The sequence below is a fragment of the Alligator mississippiensis genome, chromosome 3, assembly GCF_030867095.1.
Source record: "Alligator mississippiensis isolate rAllMis1 chromosome 3, rAllMis1, whole genome shotgun sequence".
NCBI classification, from domain to species: domain Eukaryota; kingdom Metazoa; phylum Chordata; order Crocodylia; family Alligatoridae; genus Alligator; species Alligator mississippiensis.
The window spans coordinates 102,251,250-102,269,520 of record NC_081826.1 but is presented as its reverse complement, the minus strand read 5'-3'; the positions used below and the strand labels follow the sequence as shown (position 1 = coordinate 102,269,520).

The 18,271-nt window shown below is 42.4% G+C and overlaps 1 long non-coding RNA gene across 1 annotated transcript in view; it reads right to left on the bottom strand.

The window, feature by feature from the left end:
• Nucleotides 1–5,197: 5,197 nt before the first annotated feature.
• The window catches only part of LOC109283883 (uncharacterized), a 75,565-nt gene continuing 62,491 nt past the window's right edge, over nucleotides 5,198–18,271 (bottom strand). Inside the window, exons 2-5 of the long non-coding RNA XR_002091193.2 lie at nucleotides 14,286–14,451; nucleotides 13,392–13,520; nucleotides 9,649–12,925; nucleotides 5,198–5,462 (exon numbers count right to left, since the gene is read on the bottom strand). This is a non-coding gene — a long non-coding RNA (uncharacterized LOC109283883). The remainder of the gene's footprint in view (nucleotides 5,463–9,648; nucleotides 12,926–13,391; nucleotides 13,521–14,285; nucleotides 14,452–18,271) is intronic.

The following is an 18,271-nucleotide window of genomic DNA, read 5'->3' as shown; positions in this document are numbered from 1 at the left end:
CGGCTGGAGACCCTCTGTGTTAAAATCTGTGGGGAACACGGCACAGGGGACACAATGGTGGGAGTCTATTACAGACCTCCCACCCAAAGTCCTGAGCTAGACCAGGAGTTTGCCCAGGAACTGGCTGAGGCAGCTTGCTCCAGGACCATGGTTGTCATGGGTGACTTCAATTACCCAGACATCTCGTGGGAGGATCGCTCAGCAAAATCTGAGTGGTCGCAGAGCTTCCTCTCGTGCGTGGATGACCTCTACCTGACTCAAGAAGTCTATGGGCCAATGAGAGGCAAAGTGCTGCTCGACCTGGTGCTGGCTACTGGGGAGGACCTAGTTGGTGACCTAGTGATCGATGGGAAGCTGGGTGACAGCGACCACGAGCTGATCACCTTCACCATCCGCCGAAAAGCTAGCAAGTCGGTCAGCAACACGCAAGTCCTTGACTTCAGGAAAGCCGACTTTGACAAGCTCAGGAGGCTTGTCAGTGAGGCCCTAAGGGACTGTGACCGCAGGGAGAGGGGAGTTCAAGAAGAGTGGTTGCTCCTCAAGGGAGCGATCCTCAATGAACAAACTAAGTGTATTCCATCTCGGAGGAAAGGCAGCAAGAGGGCACAGCAGCCCCCCTGGCTCTCCAGGGACCTAGCAGACCTCCTGAGGCTAAAAAGAAAGGCCTACAAAGGATGGAGGATGGGAGTCACCTCCAAGGAGGATTATTCTGCACTGGTCCGGTCCTGTAGGGAGCAGACCAGGAAAGCCAAGGCTGCAACTGAACTCCAGCTAGCTTTGAGCATCAAGGACAATAAAAAGTCCTTTTTCAGATATGTGGGGAAGCGGAGGAAAAGCAGGGGCAACGTTGGACCCCTGCTGAACCAGATGGGGCAACTGACAACTGACGCCCAGGAAAAAGCCAACCTATTAAATAGGTACTTTACGTCGGTCTTTCATCAGCCCCATGGGACGCCCGTGCCTGCTACAGGGCCGGGAAGTCCGGGTGAGGGTGATCCCCTGCCCTCCATTAATGCTGACTTTGTGAAGGAACATCTTGAGAAGCTGGATACCTTCAAGTCAGCCGGCCCTGACAATCTTCACCCCAGGGTACTCAAGGAGCTGGCGAGCATCATAGCCCAGCCTCTAGCGCGGATCTTTGAAAACTCTTGGCGCTCTGGTGTAGTGCCCAAAGACTGGAAGAAGGCCAACGTGGTGCCTATCTTCAAGAAAGGGAGGAAAGTGGATCCGGCTAACTATAGGCCCATCAGCCTGACTTCTATCCCAGGGAAGATCTTAGAAAAGTTTATTAAGGAGGCCATCCTTAATGGACTGGCCGACGCCAACATCTTAAGGGATAGCTAGCACGGGTTTGTTGCGGGTAGGTCTTGCTTGACCAATCTCATTTCCTTCTACGACCAGGTGACCTATCACCTGGACAAGGGAGATGAGATTGATGTCATATATCTTGACTTCAAAAAAGCCTTCGATCTGGTGTCCCATGATCGTCTCTTGGAGAAACTGGCCAATTGTCGCCTTGGGTCCCCCACGATCCACTGGCTGGAAAATTGGCTCCAGGGTCGGACCCAGAGGGTAGTAATTGATGGAAGTCACTCATCGTGGTGTCCTGTGACCAGTGGGGTCCCCCAGGGCTCTGTCCTTGGACCCATACTGTTCAACATCTTCATTAACGATGTGGACACTGGAGTCAGAAGCGGACTGGCCAAGTTCGCCGATGACACCAAACTTTGGGGCAAAGCATCCACGCCAGAAGACAGGCGGGTGATCCAGGCTGACCTGGACAGGCTCAGCAAGTGGGCGGATGAGAATCTGATGGTGTTCAACGCCGATAAATGCAAGGTTCTCCACCTTGGGAAGAAAAACCCGCAGCATCCTTATAGGCTCGGCAGTGCTATGTTGGTTAGCACTATGGAAGAAAGAGACTTGGGGGTCATCATTGACCACAAGATGAACATGAGCCTGCAATGCAATGCTGCGGCTAGTAAAGCGACCAAAATGCTGGCTTGCATCCATAGATGCTTCTCAAGCAAATCCCGGGACGTCATTTTCCCCCTGTACTCGGCCTTAGTGAGGCCGCAGCTGGAGTACTGCGTCCAGTTTTGGGCTCCACAATTCAAAAAGGATGTGGAGAAGCTTGAGAGAGTCCAGAGAAGAGCCACGCGCATGATCAGGGGTCAGGGAAGCAGACCCTACGATGACAGGCTGAGAGCCCTGGGGCTCTTTAGCCTGGAAAAGCGCAGGCTCAGGGGTGATCTGATGGCCACCTACAAGTTTATCAGGGGTGATCACCAGTATCTAGGGGAACGTTTGTTCACCAGAGCGCCCCAAGGGATGACGAGGACGAATGGTCACAAACTACTACAAGATCGTTTCAGGCTGGACATAAGGAAGAATTTCTTTACTGTCCGAGCCCCCAAGGTCTGGAACAGCCTGCCGCCGGAGGTTGTCCAAGCGCCTTCATTGAACACCTTCAAGATGAAACTGGATGCTTATCTTGCTGGGATCCTATGACCCCAGCTGACGTCCTGCCCTTTGGGCGGGGGGCTGGACTCGATGATCTTCCGAGGTCCCTTCCAGCCCTAATGTCTATGAAATCTATGAAGTCTATGAAATCTATGACATTTATTTTTTTACCAAATTATTTTTTTATGAAGCTGTGCAATTGTAATTATGAAATCCTAACTTAAATTTGCTAAATGTGGCTGTATGTTTCAATAAGAACTCCAGTGTATAGCCCTATATATACAACATATGTGATAAAAAGAATGATATTGGTAGAAAAATTACAAAAGAAAAAATGCGTATCAGTGATTTCTTAGGTTATCAGTTCTGATGAGAGTCCTGTTTTTTTCATATATTGTCTAACTGTTTTAGGAAATGTCTCTTATACCTAAAATGCCATTTTTCAAATTAGATGTATGAAAATGCTTCTGTACCTAGAGCGACATACTGCTATGCTAAGGAAATTTTGTTTGTTTGTTTACAGGATCATGCAGTCCAGGAGATCAATTGCTCAGGATGATGAAACATGCTTGTAGTAAGGAGAGAGGTGAAAATAAATAGAGAGTGCCAGTATATTTTGATATCAATATTTTTTTTTTCAGAGAATCATGATAAGTTCATTTAGACCCAATTCTGGTTTAATTTATGCATCAATTATGCTCTTCCACTGGTCTCCCAGCCCAGCTGGGGACTCTTTCAAGTTTGAATACTCTGGAGTTTGCGTACCTGTAGCAGCTGCTTCTATTCATTTTGTGAAGCAAAAGGAATGTCACAGGGAAGAACTTTTCTTGCCCTTGCTCCTTCGTAAAACCTATCAGGTAATAATATTATCTAGATGTTTTCCCTATCAGAGGCAGGGCAGTTAACTTAATCCCATCTCCCACAAAACTGCAAACCTCTAGAGCTCTCCAGACAGAGGATTCTACTGAAGTGGGTAAAAAATTGAAAGAGATTCCTCCCTCCTCTTACTTATGGGTGTCTATAGACATGCAGGGAGGCTGCTCTGATGTGCTTTAATTACAGCACATCATAGCAGACTCAGTTAATTGAGTCTGCTGAAGCATGCTAATTAGTGTCCTGCAAGCAGCATCCAGGTCTTGTACATCAGCATCCCCACACTTCAAAATGGCTGTGGGGACACTTTAACTAAAACTCATTCGATAAGTTTTAGTTAAAGAGCCCCCACCACCATTTTGAAATACATGAGAAGCTGCAGGTGCTTTAATTAGCATAGTTAAGGGCCTTGTCACAGGTTCACTTGCAACAGTTGCAAATGATTGGAAAGTTGTGATGCATTAAAGTTAGTATGGGTTAGGACACAAACATTGCATGAAAAGACACAACTTTGCAAAGCCATGAGGATACTTAATATACACTAAACTGCCTGAATGTATGTCTTCTTGCATTTTAACTGCATTTAGTAAGTGTTAAGTTGAAGATCTGGCATCACCCTAATTGTGCAAACAAACAAAAGAACATTCCTAGATGAACTTTCTTCTTTGAGAGCATAGGCAACAATGGGGCTGCAAATCGTTGACCCCAACAATAGTGTTCCTTATATTGATGCTAATCCCACACACTGCAAAAAGGTTTCCATGATGCTTAGGGAAGCAAAGAGAGGTAAAATTATTCAGCATGAAGGTGCCATGTAGTTGATCCATCTGTTTGTTGTTTCTTACTTTAGCATGTACCCCCAGATTCACAGAGTCCTGACAATGAAGGAGAGACAGAAAGAGGACTCCCAGAGAGGAGAGAGAATATCATAAAGCCCCTGTTCCTTTCACCCTTGCCATTGCTTCTTTCATTTTTTTTTTGTTCATAACAAAAATAGAAACGATAACAAGGCACTTTTGTTTTCATTTTGTTTTTTGACTATAGTATAACATTTTTACTAGGGTTCCTGACATTCACTCCCTTCAGTAAAGAAATTCTTTATCTTAAAGTCTTTAACATGTTAAGCAAAATTCTTCTTCTACCTTAATTTCCTATTATCTAAGAACAGCTTTAAGAACAAGTTCCAAGCCCTTCTCTACCATTAACATTACAAGATTGATTCAAACTCAAGTGGTTTGTAGAGTTATATGAGAGAGAAGTTTTCCATTTTCTTCAGAGTTTAAGAATCATTGCATTCATTTGTTACAAACTACTCTTAAATGAGAACAAGAACATTTTACTGCAGTGTTAATAGAATAATTTTTTACACCTTTCATCTCTCTTGTTTAGGTAAGATCCTATCTTAAAACATGGGATTCCCCCACCCCTTTCTTTTTATTCCCATATGCCTTTAGCAATCAGTTTTACTATTTAAGACATTTTAAACCTTATTCCTATCCTGAATTGTTTAAACCTACTGAAATAATTTTCTAGCTGGGCAGCTCACATAATTTGCTCTATATCTCTCACCACAATTGCACCTTTTAAATTAGAAACATGTCTGCATTTACTTACTTCAGAATTGCATCTACTTTCTATATCTAGAGAGATATAATGCTTAAATGCAAATGTTACATATCTGTACCTAAAAAAGTGTGTGTGTGTGGGGGGGGGGGGGGGGAAATAAGTACATAACATTTGTTTTGTTGGTGTTTTTGTAACTATCAAGGATATTTCTATTAAAATGTTTCCCCTTCCTGTGAAAATTTTATAGATTTCTATGGCCTCCATCAAGACAAAAATGATTTTACAATGATTTTATTGTATTTTATTTTATTTACTGAAAAATGAGAGAACGAGAGCGAGCAAGCACATGTGCTCCCTATTCCAAAATGACCTGGAAGATCCAGAATCAAGTCCATGGTTTGAATCAAGTACAGAACAACTTATTCAGTAATTTCAGGAAATCTCCTTTGGTATAGAGTCATGCTTGAAGAAGTGCACAGTCCTTGTGCCAGCACTAGGGTCCCATCTTGTCTCCTATTTTCCCTTGGGCTCCATGCACTGAAGGCAACCTGAAGGACTTCCTGCATTTTGGAAAAGAGAATACAAATGGCAACAGAATGTAGATCTTGAAGTGGACACATGCATTTCACCCTTAATCTTCCACATCCTTATTCTCTTTTTATACAAATAGTTTCTGGCCCACAAAGGATGGTTCATGCATTCCAAGACAAAACATGCAAGTGCCCAATATCTAATCTGTTGCCATAACCAGGAAGGGCATAGTTCATGCCTGAAGATCTAAGAAGAAAAAAACTGGATTAATTTCCATGTTAACTGACTGTAGCACCACAAACAAAACAATATCAATGTAAAACTGCGGAGAAGGTTATCAGGAAAAAAAACAACCCTCTTACCTAACCACTAGAGGCTGGAATAGAAGGAAAAGACCTCTTAGAAATTATTTGTCAAGCAAACTGATACCATATTATATCTTTGCTCATATATAACAGTTCCTATTTAAACATGTAAGGTTTTTTCCAAGTTACTATTTAGCTTTTTCTATTTAAGTAATTGAATGCATTTAATATTACATGTCTACATATATACATGAATGCAAGGTGGCTTAAGTAGGCCCTATTTGTATAGAAGTGTCTAGATAAAAATCTATCTACATAAGTAGTAATAGAAGTCACTCAACTTTTTTTATTTGTATTATTAAACAAGAGCAGAAGCATATCTTGAAAGCTCTTTTGCCTACATTACAGGGAAAATTATTGTCTAACTCAGTGGTATTCAACCTTTTTTCATTTGTAGACTTCCTAAAATTTTTTGAATGGAGGCATAGACCCATTTGGAAACTCTGAATGGAGGTGCAAATCCCTTTAAATTGTAAGTGTGGATATTCACATACTTTTGATTGATCATAATCATCTCTTTTGGACCATTTAGACAAAGTCTGCAGGCTCCCAGGGGTCCATGGACCACAGGTTAAAAACTACAGGTCTAACTAGATTCTTCAGTGAAAATGAATCTTGGGCTTTTAAAAATATATTATGCATATTAATCTGGGAATGATTTTTATGTTCATCAGGGAAGTGTGAATGCATTCTAAGGAACATGCACAACAGTTCATATTGGAATTTATGTAGTACGCTTCATCTTTCATAACCAAACACTTTTAGGTGTCCTACAATTGAGAGATTTACCAAGAAGTATTGATTGTCTGAAACCTTCTGTCTATACACAACACATATTGTCATATTGATTCATAATAAGTTTATTTCCAAGAGAACTAAATAAAAACTTTTTGCACATTTCTGAGAAAGCAGGTGTCATGTACACAAGATGTACTTTGAATATGGAATTCACCCGTCAGTTGTGAAACAGCTTCTCCAAAATCCCCAAAATAGAACTCAAAATTGAGCTCACCATTTACATTTGAATAATTTTCTTAATAAAATGAGCTAATGACAGATGCATAGAAAAGGATGACTGACTACCATACTTATGGGATAAAAATTACAAAATGTTGCTTGAGGTACTGAGTCTGAAGTTATTGCTTTCCTGACAGTTGAAATGAATGCAACTGGTGATGAAATGAATGTTGCCACACTCTCATGTTGGAAACATGAGGACCAGAAAGCCAGGAAAAGGTAGAAAGGTCAATGTTAATAAGACCTTGGGTATCCAAAACAGGGCTGTAAGGGCATTCAGACATGATATGGTTGGACATCTGAGCTTGAGTACCACATCTGCAGCCAGCATCGTTGGAGAGGCCCCTAGAGTGCATGCTTGCCTTAAACTGCCCAACACCTGTTCTGAGATGGTTAAGAACAGTCCAGGCACTGTGTGGCAGCTGTCATCTTGAAGGGTGGATGCTGGTGTTGGGGATGAAGTTCCTGAGCCACAGTTCTTGTGCAGCATATTGTCTGCTTCACTCGTGGGAGGTCCATGCCATAGGTGACATGCCGTCTTCAGATTTGATGAGTTTATTGGCCAGAGTGAAGAAAAGGTTCTGAGACATTAGGTGGTAGTTAGTTTACAATTGCTCATCCAATCCTAGGGGAAAAATACCATTCCCATTTTTGATCATTTCTAATTATTGGGGCATGTTATATCATCAGTCTTTAAATGAAAAACTATCTGCATTGTTTTTAATGGGGAGTTTTTTATTTTTTTTAAATGCCCACTAGAAGTTTGGCATCTGTTATTATAAAATAAAGTAAAATGTAAAATTATTATTATTATTATTATTATTATACTCCAATCCTTGGGGGGGGGTTCAATGTTGTAGGCAATGGAAGGAAATGAAAGAGGTATTAAAAATGGTTCAGTTTTTGAACAAACATTTTTCTTTTCTTTTTTTTCTTTTTACTGCCTTTAACTTATGGTTGCAATAGTACTATATAGAAAGCAAAAAAAGACTTGAGTTAAGAAGTTGTGTATACCATAGGCTTTGTGTAACTGATAATAATAGCCTTGTAGTGTGTCCACTAATAAACAAATAGTTTTGTATGGAGTAACACAGCAGCCATTGTCAGCAATACATCATCTTCAAAATCAAATGGACCCTGACAAGTGGATACGCAGAAGAGAATTCTTCTTTGTTGTCACAACAAACCCATTGACCTTGGTGTTGGGACTCAGAAGAAAACTTAATCTGTAGTCATTTTATTTGTTGTCTGTTCTATATTACAATGACCTGTTTTTTCACCTGTATTGAAGAAATAAAATTCCTGAGCATGAAAGTCTCTCAGAACACAAGAAACTAATGGGGAGAGAGAAAGAGAAAGAAAAGATTTGACCTGACACTTGACCTAAAAGAGAAATTGGTGATCAACTCTTCATCATCCTTTCTAATTGATGTCTGCTCTTCAGTTTCCTTTGAGAGTGGCGATGGTAAGCTTCAATTGCAACTACATGTTTATTGATATGATGGTTATTATTTTGTTTTATTTTACCAGAATATTAAGTTCTAGTTAAATTATAAGGTTTGTTGCATAGTGTAATTGTTTTCACTCTAGCTGTGCTTCCATTTATTTGGATTTGTCAAGAATAGAGGAAGAAGTTAAAGCAGTCATGACCTGAAATAATGAGGGCATAACCCAGACTTTATCTGTGCTTCCAGAAATGAAAGACTGGTTAACAGAGATTTTTTTTCATGAAAAAGAAGCAAAGATTAGTCCTCCCCTAAGTGTGTGGGCCTAGAGAGATGAGTCAAAGTCAAAGTTGTCAACCCAATATATTTTTTTTACTGACAGTCTGCAAACATTTTACTGACAACCAAACTTCTTACTGACCTATTTATACTGATATATGTTTTATGTAATGTAAATGGAACCCTTCTGCAAGGTCTTGGGCAAGTGTAAGGTACATATTTAGGGGCTTAATACCAACCATATTAAAAAAAATATTGTCTGTAAATTTTTTTAGATAATGATAAAAAAAAGTCTTGGATTAGCAAACCTGTTTGATAGCAGCAATGGTTTTATGCCATACTTCCCCCACCCAAGGGACCCCCCTACTCGTTCCCAGACCTTGATAGACCCCAATGACTCCCCGTATCATGCCATCCCTCCCCAGCCTTACCACACAGGCTCTGCTCCACCATCTTCTTTTAAACCATCAAATAAGAACTAATATCTGCCTACCTGTAACCCAAAAACATTGCAGGTAAGCAACAGCATATAGCAACACATGGCTAGTGTAGAGGAGGAGGTTATGGAGGCTCCCATGGGCTACATGGCTCTGAGAGAATGCTACCTATAGGGTATTGTGCTCCTGCTCAGACACCAGGTGACCATCCTGTGCACTCTCTGTCCATCAAACTTGTGTCCAGTTTCTCTCCAAGGAGGTATCTTCAATAAAACTCCCATTGCTTAGTTTTTTTAGAGATGACTCAACTATTTTTTACAGACTTTGTGGACAGACATTATTTAGCCTATTTTTTATGCACTGCTAATAAATTTACAGACACTTACCAAACCTAGTCAAAGTTGAAAGTAACTTCACTTGATAAGAAACAGAGAGGGATGGTGCTAGTGTCATAGTGGCTAAGTTGGTACAAAAGAAAGAGTTGGAGAGAATATCAAATGGTCTTTTTTTGTAATTTTTTTCTTCTCTTCATCTTATGTTGCCATTCATTCTACAGTCTCTGAGGCACCAGCCTGTAAGTCTTGGCTCAGTCATGCATGTCATAAAACTGGCAAACAGACTCACCAAATGTACTCTAAGAACTGATAGTGAGAACTCTTAGTATTGACTTACAGCTTTGGCTTTCTCTTGCTATTTTTCCTCCTTGCTCAGTGCTGATTGCAGATAGGTAGGCTGTCTTTTGTGAGGTCAGAAATCAGAAAAAAAATAAAAGAAAATGGAGATGGAAAGTGTTCATACACATATTTCACATGTTTCTCAACTCTCACTTCTCATTCATAACAGTCTGCAGTCAATAGCATGTAAATAAAATATATATTTAAACTTTAATAATTTTGGCTGGTATGCATGTGATAACAGTTCTGTGGGAGGCTGGCTTGGGCCAGGAAAGATTAAGGAAGTACTATATATTGAAAAGTCAAACCTCTTCAGGCTATTTCTGACCTAATGTACAGTTGTCAGGGCTGGAGCTTCTAATATTTTAAAAACAAGCAAAATGGTCACAATGAAAACAAACTAAAACAGCAACAAAAATACATACTGACATCCCTTGTCAGAAAAACCAACAACTAATGAGATGCTTGGAAAACCAGTCTGCTTGAGACTTCTGATAGACTACAATAAAAAAAAGTTAAAACATTTTGAAAAATACAAGTATAAAAAATTTACAAGGAGGAGCTCCTGCTTGAAGGGCAGTTCTGACCTGGCTGGAAGAAGACTGGGCTGTCCCCAAAAGGATGGCAGAAGCTGTCCCAGCAGGGTGGGTAGCTTCCTGGCAGTTGGGGCAGCCCTCCCAGCCACATGGAGATTGAAATGGATCCCAATCTCCATGTGGCTGGCAGGCAGTGTCCCACCGAGCCAGGACACCTCTCCCACCCTCTGTGGTGCCCTGTTGAGACTGGAAGCAGTTTGCTCCTGGTCAGCATCTGCACATGTGGTATGGTACATTAATTAATTATCTCATGCATAATTAGTTACAAGTACTAAAAATGGCACATTACAGTAATATATGGTATGACAATTGTTGCATACATGTAGACAGCAATGCTTTACTGTGCACATGCAAAATAATATTTATACCTTCTTGAATAATAAGAAAATCATATTTGGTTAGAAAGAGACCACAAATTAATTACAAAAAAAATGTGCCTAATGATCAAACTTCATAATATGATTAAATTGGTTAGAACACAACAGATGCCCATCATTTTCTTTCCCCAAAATCCTTGACTGAAAGAAGTGTAATGAGAAAACAAATTGTTGCTGGGAAACAGGGAAATTGAAACTATTAAGAGCACTTCTAAAAGGCAGTTAGTTCTAATCTAATAATTATTCTCTGAATAACAATGGAATATACTGAACAATTTGGTATAAAATGGTTGATGAAATGTATTCTGTAACATAATTAATTAAACCATGTCAAACACAGGAATTATTGGTGCTCCTTTAGGCAAGATAGAAATTAATTTTTCAAATCAAGAATGTAGATTAGTCTAATGCACTACAAAGTGTCTTGTATAGCTGCACTATCTTAGACATGGCAGGTGACCTGGGTCACTTGTCTCAGATGCCTGGGTTCTGTGTGTGTTTGTATATGTGAGGTGTTCACCTACACACACACCATGCAGGCATCCAGCTCATTACTGGGCTACCAACTTTCATGCGGTCAATGAGGACAATGCCTGCATCTTGCACACCTCCCTCTTCCCTGGGGTGATGGAGAGTGGGTGCTACACTCTCGGGGTCCCCGATTTCATCATTAGCAATATCAGCATTCCCCCTCCCAACCCTTATCAGAGGCCCAGTCTATCCCCTCCTGCCCTGGTTCATGAAGCCCTATCAGGGGCAGCTAGACCACCAGATGATGCACTTCAATTATGGATTAGGCTTATCACTGTGAACACATGCAGTGTGGAGATGGGGGAGAGGGCAAGGCCTCCACTAATCTGTGTGGCCCCAGATTGTTCAGATCAATGAAACCCTGTCCAAATAGCTCTTCACCTGTGTGGACCAAGAATCCTCCCCAGATGAGTAGAGATGGAGAACTTTCGATGCCCATGCCCTGTCACCAGATCATGGGTCTCCAGCTCCAGGCTCATCTGGCCCTGATCATGGGAACCACTGCCCACAGCCCAGACTGCATGGGCATCCTTCCCCTTTCCCTCTCCCTCTTCACCCCTCAGAGGCACACACTAGGGTGCAGGGGAATGCAGTGAGGAAGAGATATGCCTCTGTTCACAATGTTGCAGTTGCCAAACTTTAACTGTGTTCAGTACAGCAAACCTGTTGAACATTGACCATGTCCTAGCTTGGTCCCTCTGACCAACTGACACAAAACAGCAAAACTTTGACAGAGGTTGAGCGGGGAGGTGGGGTTGAGAATGGGATGACAGAACCTGAAAGAGTGTTTATGGTCAGAGGGAACACTACAGGGCCTGAACTCAACAAACATGATACTTTGGAAGGGAGGTACAGGGTAGGTGCTTTTGACTTGGCATGCTACTTTCAGGGGTCTGGAGTCAAGACCAGGGACTTCTCCATGTAGGAGCTGGACAGCTGCATGATCCCAGACCCAATGGCTGTTTGAGAGAGCTGCAGGCTGGGGGGCAGCTGCTAGGTGGGAGGTGGGGGCAAGGCTGTGGGTTGGGTGGCATCACCACAGAAGGTGCTATCAATCTGGTGGCCCTCCCAAAGGGATCTCCTGGACCCTTGGTAACCACAGACCTGGGACCCACACCAATGCCTGGGGCTCGTATCAGGCAGCCAGACCAAGCTGGGAGCTGCCCGTCTCTTCCAAGGCTGTGCCACTTCCCATAGAAGGACTCAGGCCAGGAGTGAGGCCATGGAGAGTGGTCATGGGCCTCCTGGAAGGGGGCCCCCTTTGGGCCTCCTAGGAGGGGATGGATGAGCTGGGGCCAATGGGCACTGGTGTCAGAAACTGGTCTGGCAGGCTGGTGAGACATGCTTTCCTACCTGTTCCTAGTGCTCCTCTGCCCCTGGAGGACTGGGCTAGAATTACTTGGGAGCCAGGACATACTCCCAGTGGTCCAGGACTGTGTTCATTAACTTCTTACATTCACACTCTCTCCACTCCACTGTGCTGTGGGGTGTCTCCTCCAAACAGTGGATGGAAATCTGGAGTCCCAAGTCATGAAACACAGCAGCCCAGGTGGAAGCATATACATCCCGATTCATTCCTTGTGCTGGTTTTGCATCCCCTAACAGCAGGCACTGAGCTTAGAGGATGCTACCACAGCCTGTAACATCTCTTCTTTATTGTTCTGGCACCTTATACGCAAATCTTTCATTCACTTAGCAGGTATTTGGTTGCCTATCTTTGACCCACCATGCCAGCTGCCATGAGCTGTTCTTCTGTGCATAGATGTTGAGTCTGGGGAAAGGAGGGATTGGTTGGTTAGGTTGCAAAAGTGTGGGGAGGGACAGGTCTGGGGCTGGAATGGGCCTGAAATTGTGGAAGGGGGGTTGGGGTTTGCATTGAGGGATCAATTCAGTGAATGCCTGCATCATAAGAATTGGAATCAGCCAGCACCCATTGGACTGCACCCATGGATAGGATCACAGGGGAGGGGAAAATATGCTGTTGAGCCACTTGCCCTTGTGTCTAGGTGTGGAACCCAAGAGGTCACCCTGGCAATGGGATAATGGTTCCTCCACGAAAATCCTTCCATCACATGTGTCCCTTTCCAGGAGTGGGAGGGAAGGAGGTCTGGGTTTTTTTGGCAATGACATTTTTTTGTCATTCTTTTGGCACCACAACTGCAGTGGTTGTCAGGCATAGCTGTATCATATCTCCTGTCCCTGACCTGAGGGTTACTTCTGCCAAAGCTGCTGTTTACCTTTTTGCCTGATGAGCTCAATATTGATGCATTTCCTTGAGTACTTTCAGGGGAAGGGGAGCTGTTTACATCCTAGTTCTTGAGGTATCTGTCTTTAGGCTCCAGTTTCCCACGAAGCACAGCATGATCCTAACAGAAGAGGCAAGTGTCAATTAGGCAGATTTATGATCCCATTGAATGGAACATACTCTCTTAAGTACAAGATGGGGGAGGGGTTGGTGACTTGGCTAGGATCTAGGCTTTAGCAGGGGAGGGCAGGGGTGAGGGGAAAGCAGGTGATTCACCCCCCCCCCCCCAAGCCTCAGCATCCCCCCCACCAGCTATGATTACAGTGGGTGGCCTTTGTTAGTCTCAGCTTCCCTTCTGCCCCTTCCTCCTCGCCCCTCCCCATGGTGGGGTGGGGCCCATGTTTCCTCTGAGACCTGGGTCCCCATCACAGTTGTGTAGAGCTGGGGTGAACCTTACCATCATGGGTTACACAGCATCCTCACACATAGCCTGACTCATCTAGAGAAATGCCAGAAGGAGTGGCAGAAATGCCAGGAGGACTGGTCCTGCAGGTTTTTCCAGTGAAGTGACTTGTGTGGGGAACTGCTTCACAGGGCCTCCCTGCACCTCATCCTCTGACAGAGTACCTGTGAATTATTTATTCCCCTGGGTCCTATGGCTGGGGAGGCTTCTGCCATATTCTTGGTGAGGAAGCAGGGCAGGTCCTTTTAGAACAGCAAGCTCTGCCTCCAGCCCACAGACCACTTTGTAGTGTCAAGCACATAGTAACATTGCTTCCTCATCAATGTGGTCTTGGCAAGACACTGCACCCAGTCTCTGTTTTGCCCCCATCACCTATATCTGTTGGGTGACATGCTTGAAGGCATCTTTGATTTGATCCCCTACCTGGAGCTGGCACTAGATGTCCTCCTCAATCCAGGTGATGAGATCCTTTATTTCCCCAAACTGCCACTTTTGTCTTCAGCCTGGCTGATGGTGGCAGACAGGCTGGGTTCCTCCATGGTTTGTGGTAGTGTCCATGGGGTCTCAGTGTCCATGACTGCATGAGTGGCTGCAAGGGGATGGATGGATAAATGGATGGAAGAAGTAATGGACATACAAGGGTGCAGTTTGCAGTACATGCTTCTCCCTGTCATTTCAGAACTCTTGGGCCCCTGCTTCCTCTTCACTTGGGCTCCACTGCTCAGATTACCTCCAGAATCTCAAATTGTCTAAGGAGTTTCAGCTGCTACCTCTACCACACAATAAGTGTAACTTCTGTATCTGGCCTCCATCATCATCTTAGAAATAGTGCAGTATTTTATACTTTGTCCTTTTCGACCTTTTTAGGAAATGCCTGGCAATATAAAATAACTTTAAAATAACTTCAGTGCTTTATACAGCTTCATTGCAAATGAAAATTTGCCACTGTAGAGCTTTAGACTGTTCAACTCTTATTTGATACTAACATCAATGTTATTGTTCTGCCTATCATTTGATTGTAGGCAGTTTTCCTATTAATTGTTGTTTTATCCAAATTTGTATTTATCACTAGACTCTCCTACTACTACTGTTTAATTCATTTACTCTTTATTTTCTCTAAACTAATTTATCGAACAACTATAATGCAGGCCATGTTGTCTTAATTTAGTCAATTATCTTTTAAATAGTAATAGAGTTTTGACTATTGTATACCAACAATCAGAAGGAGATGAAGTCAGAGGAGTGACAGGGATAGGCTGCTTTTTCTCTGTACAAGAGTCTAGAGAGAAAAGAGCACTTGAAGAGTGACACTTTACCAATGATTCTTTGAATGAAGCTGAATCCCACTAACTTACAATGTAATTTTTAGAAGAAACCATATGCTTCCAAGTGGTTAAGAGCAATTGATTCTCCAGAAAAAAAAAAACTCATTTTTTTCTGGTTTAAAACAATTTTTCATTAAAAAAAAATCCAGCAAATAATTTAGGCTGGTAGGTGATCCCCTTGATATCAGTAGGGTTGTGCCCCCACAGGCAAGGGATTTCCCAGTAGTAAATTTTACATCCTCACTGCAAATTTGCAGTGTGAGGAGCATTTTAACATGCCGGTTATATGGTTTGTGGTGCCGTAAACAGGTTTGCAATGCCACAAATTGCACTTACCTGCATGTCTGGGTCTGACTTAGGAATGCTAATGCACATCCATAGGTGTTTGCAGGATTGAGGTTTAAAGACTTCTGTAACTGAAAGGGTTAAAAAAAGTCTCTCTCTATTTAAGGCATATTTGCTCTGTACCTCTGACAATACTTCAGCCATGGTTTGCCATATATTTTGGCCAATATTGCATACTTTTCTTCAAGTCTTTCAAAGGGACTTACATTAATGTGAGCAACAACAGTGAAACCAAAGATGTAATGGACAATGGTAACTGTCCTTTCCCCAAAGGAAAGGGTAGGAAAGAAACATTCGTGTTTTAGCCTACTGAAAGAATGATGTGCCTAAACATCAGCATCTACTGTGTTACACATACACACATCAGATCTTAAAAAAAAAAAAAATGACACGCTGTTGAAAAGGAACTTGTTTGAAATTTTGTTTTTGTCAACTTAAAAGATAAAATAAAATTGACAGGTTTTCAAACCACTTTGGCATTCTCAGATAAATGTTGTTTATAACCATGTTGCTAGAAATGGGAAACAGCCTGAAAGGCCCACACACTGTCTAGGCATAGTTGTTCAATGATGTCAATGAAGCTGGGCAACTACTCCCCATTTGTGCCAACAAGAATTTATTGTAAAAACAGTAAGTACCTGTTTCCTATCACTGGCATGTCAGTTAATTTTACTTTCTTAGGTTTACCTGATATCCAGTTTGAAAAGATCTAATCTTGAAAATCCCAGCTCTTAATTGGTCACTAAATGTTTTAAAATAAAGTAATCTTTACAATAGCCTTTAAGTACTTAAGCATTAAGGGCACCTATACATGCACCTGAAGCCTGTTCTGACACATTCTAATTCAAAGGTGTTAGAGCAGACTCAATTAATTGTTTGGATTAATTAGAAAACTCTAGAAGTCTTGGCATCACATATTCAGCATTCTCACATTTCAAAATGGTGGTGGGGGTACTTTAACTAAAACTAGTCAAACAAACTTTAGTTAAAGTGCCCCTGCCACCCTGAAGTGAGGGACTCCGGATATGCGAGATGTTGTGAGCATTTTAATTAGAGTGCTCCCAAGAGCCCATCCAACATTTTTATTTTACACATGGGGAAGCTGAAGAAAAAGGTACAATTTTCTTCTCTGATTTCTGAAGGCAAGTTTTTCTTCAAGGCTTCTACATTCCTACTCTTTGGATAACCCCTTCAGACCACACTTCTTATTTTCAACTCTTTTCCCTAGTGATCACCTTTTTGGTGAAAACTCTGGAGAATCTTGAAAATTGGATGCTTCAATAAATTCTAGCCTGTATTACCTAATTTACTTTATTATAACCATTGAAAGTAAAAAAAAAATTGTACTGATGCTTTAGATTGTTTCACAGACCTCTTCTGAATGAAGATCAGTACAAAAAGAAAATGAATACTTTAAAGCAGAGGCATCAAATTAATCCAACCCTATGGATTAGGTTCCATTTGGATCCACATGCCAGATCCAGGACATGTCCTGGAACAATAGTTGCTGAGGCTGTGTGTGGCACAGTCATGCTCTGGCTGCTCCAGAGCCACGTTGGACGTGGCAGCTTCTGTGGTGGTGTCCTGCACACAGTGACCATACTGCATGCACTGATCGCTCCAGGGCTATGCTGCACATTATAGCTGTGTGACGCTCTGGTAGCCTATTTGATTTGGAGAAGATGTGGACTGATTCGGTGTCTGAATCTCCAAATCCGAATTAAATCAGGAAACCCATTAACAGGTCCAAATCAAATCGGAAGCCTCCAAATCAACTCAGAGATTTGGAAGGCTTGCAGCAAACAGAAACTGAGAAGAGGGACGGGCATGGGGTGATCTTCCATATATGGAAAAGGATTAGAGTGGGGAAAGACTGCTCTGATATTAACATCTGTAGTTGGCCAGTGACTGTGATCTTTTACTGAGCTCCCTACCATCAGCAGGGACCATCCCTACTGTTTTCATCCTGCTCTGCCTTAACACATACAAGTGATACGAGTTTTGCTTGCAACAGTTTGAGTTGCACTTTCACAGAAACCCCTGCACCAGTCTCCTTGAAACTTAGCAGGTGTCATGCCCTCAGAAGGAGCTACCATTCATACTGTTTTCATTCAAATCTGTAAGAAAATGACAAAGTTATAGGTATTTTAGTGATTCCCCATTACAGTCTATGAATCTCTGAATCGGTGCCGAATCTCTGAATCTGAATCAGCCAAATCGAATTGGGACAGCGATTCGAATCACCGAATTGAATCACTTTTCCTCCAAATTGGCTGAATTCGAAGCCAATACTAGCTGCTTCACACAGGCTTATTGCACATGGTGGCCTGTCTGGGACATGCCAATGGATGCAGCATGGAGCAGATGCATGCTGGAGCAGGGCAGGCCCCATATACATTATGGTTCCTAGAGAGACCAGAGCAGGTACTGTGTGTGGTATATAGGGCTGTCCTGTGTGTCCCATATGCTGCCTGCAGGTTAACTCTGGGACCCTCAGGCAGCATGTGGGGGTTGGATGATAGGGTTCTGCAGGCCACATCTGGCCTGTGAACAGTATCTTTGACACCCCTGCTTCAAAGTATTCATACAATGAAAATCCATGCACAGCACAGAGTTATATTCCCAAGAGCCTTGAGCTTGAGTCTTGGTGTGTGTTTCATTCTAACAGTAATCTTTTACTTAGGAAATCCAAGGCAAGCAGCTTATCAATTTTTGACATGCTGGGACTCCACTAGACCT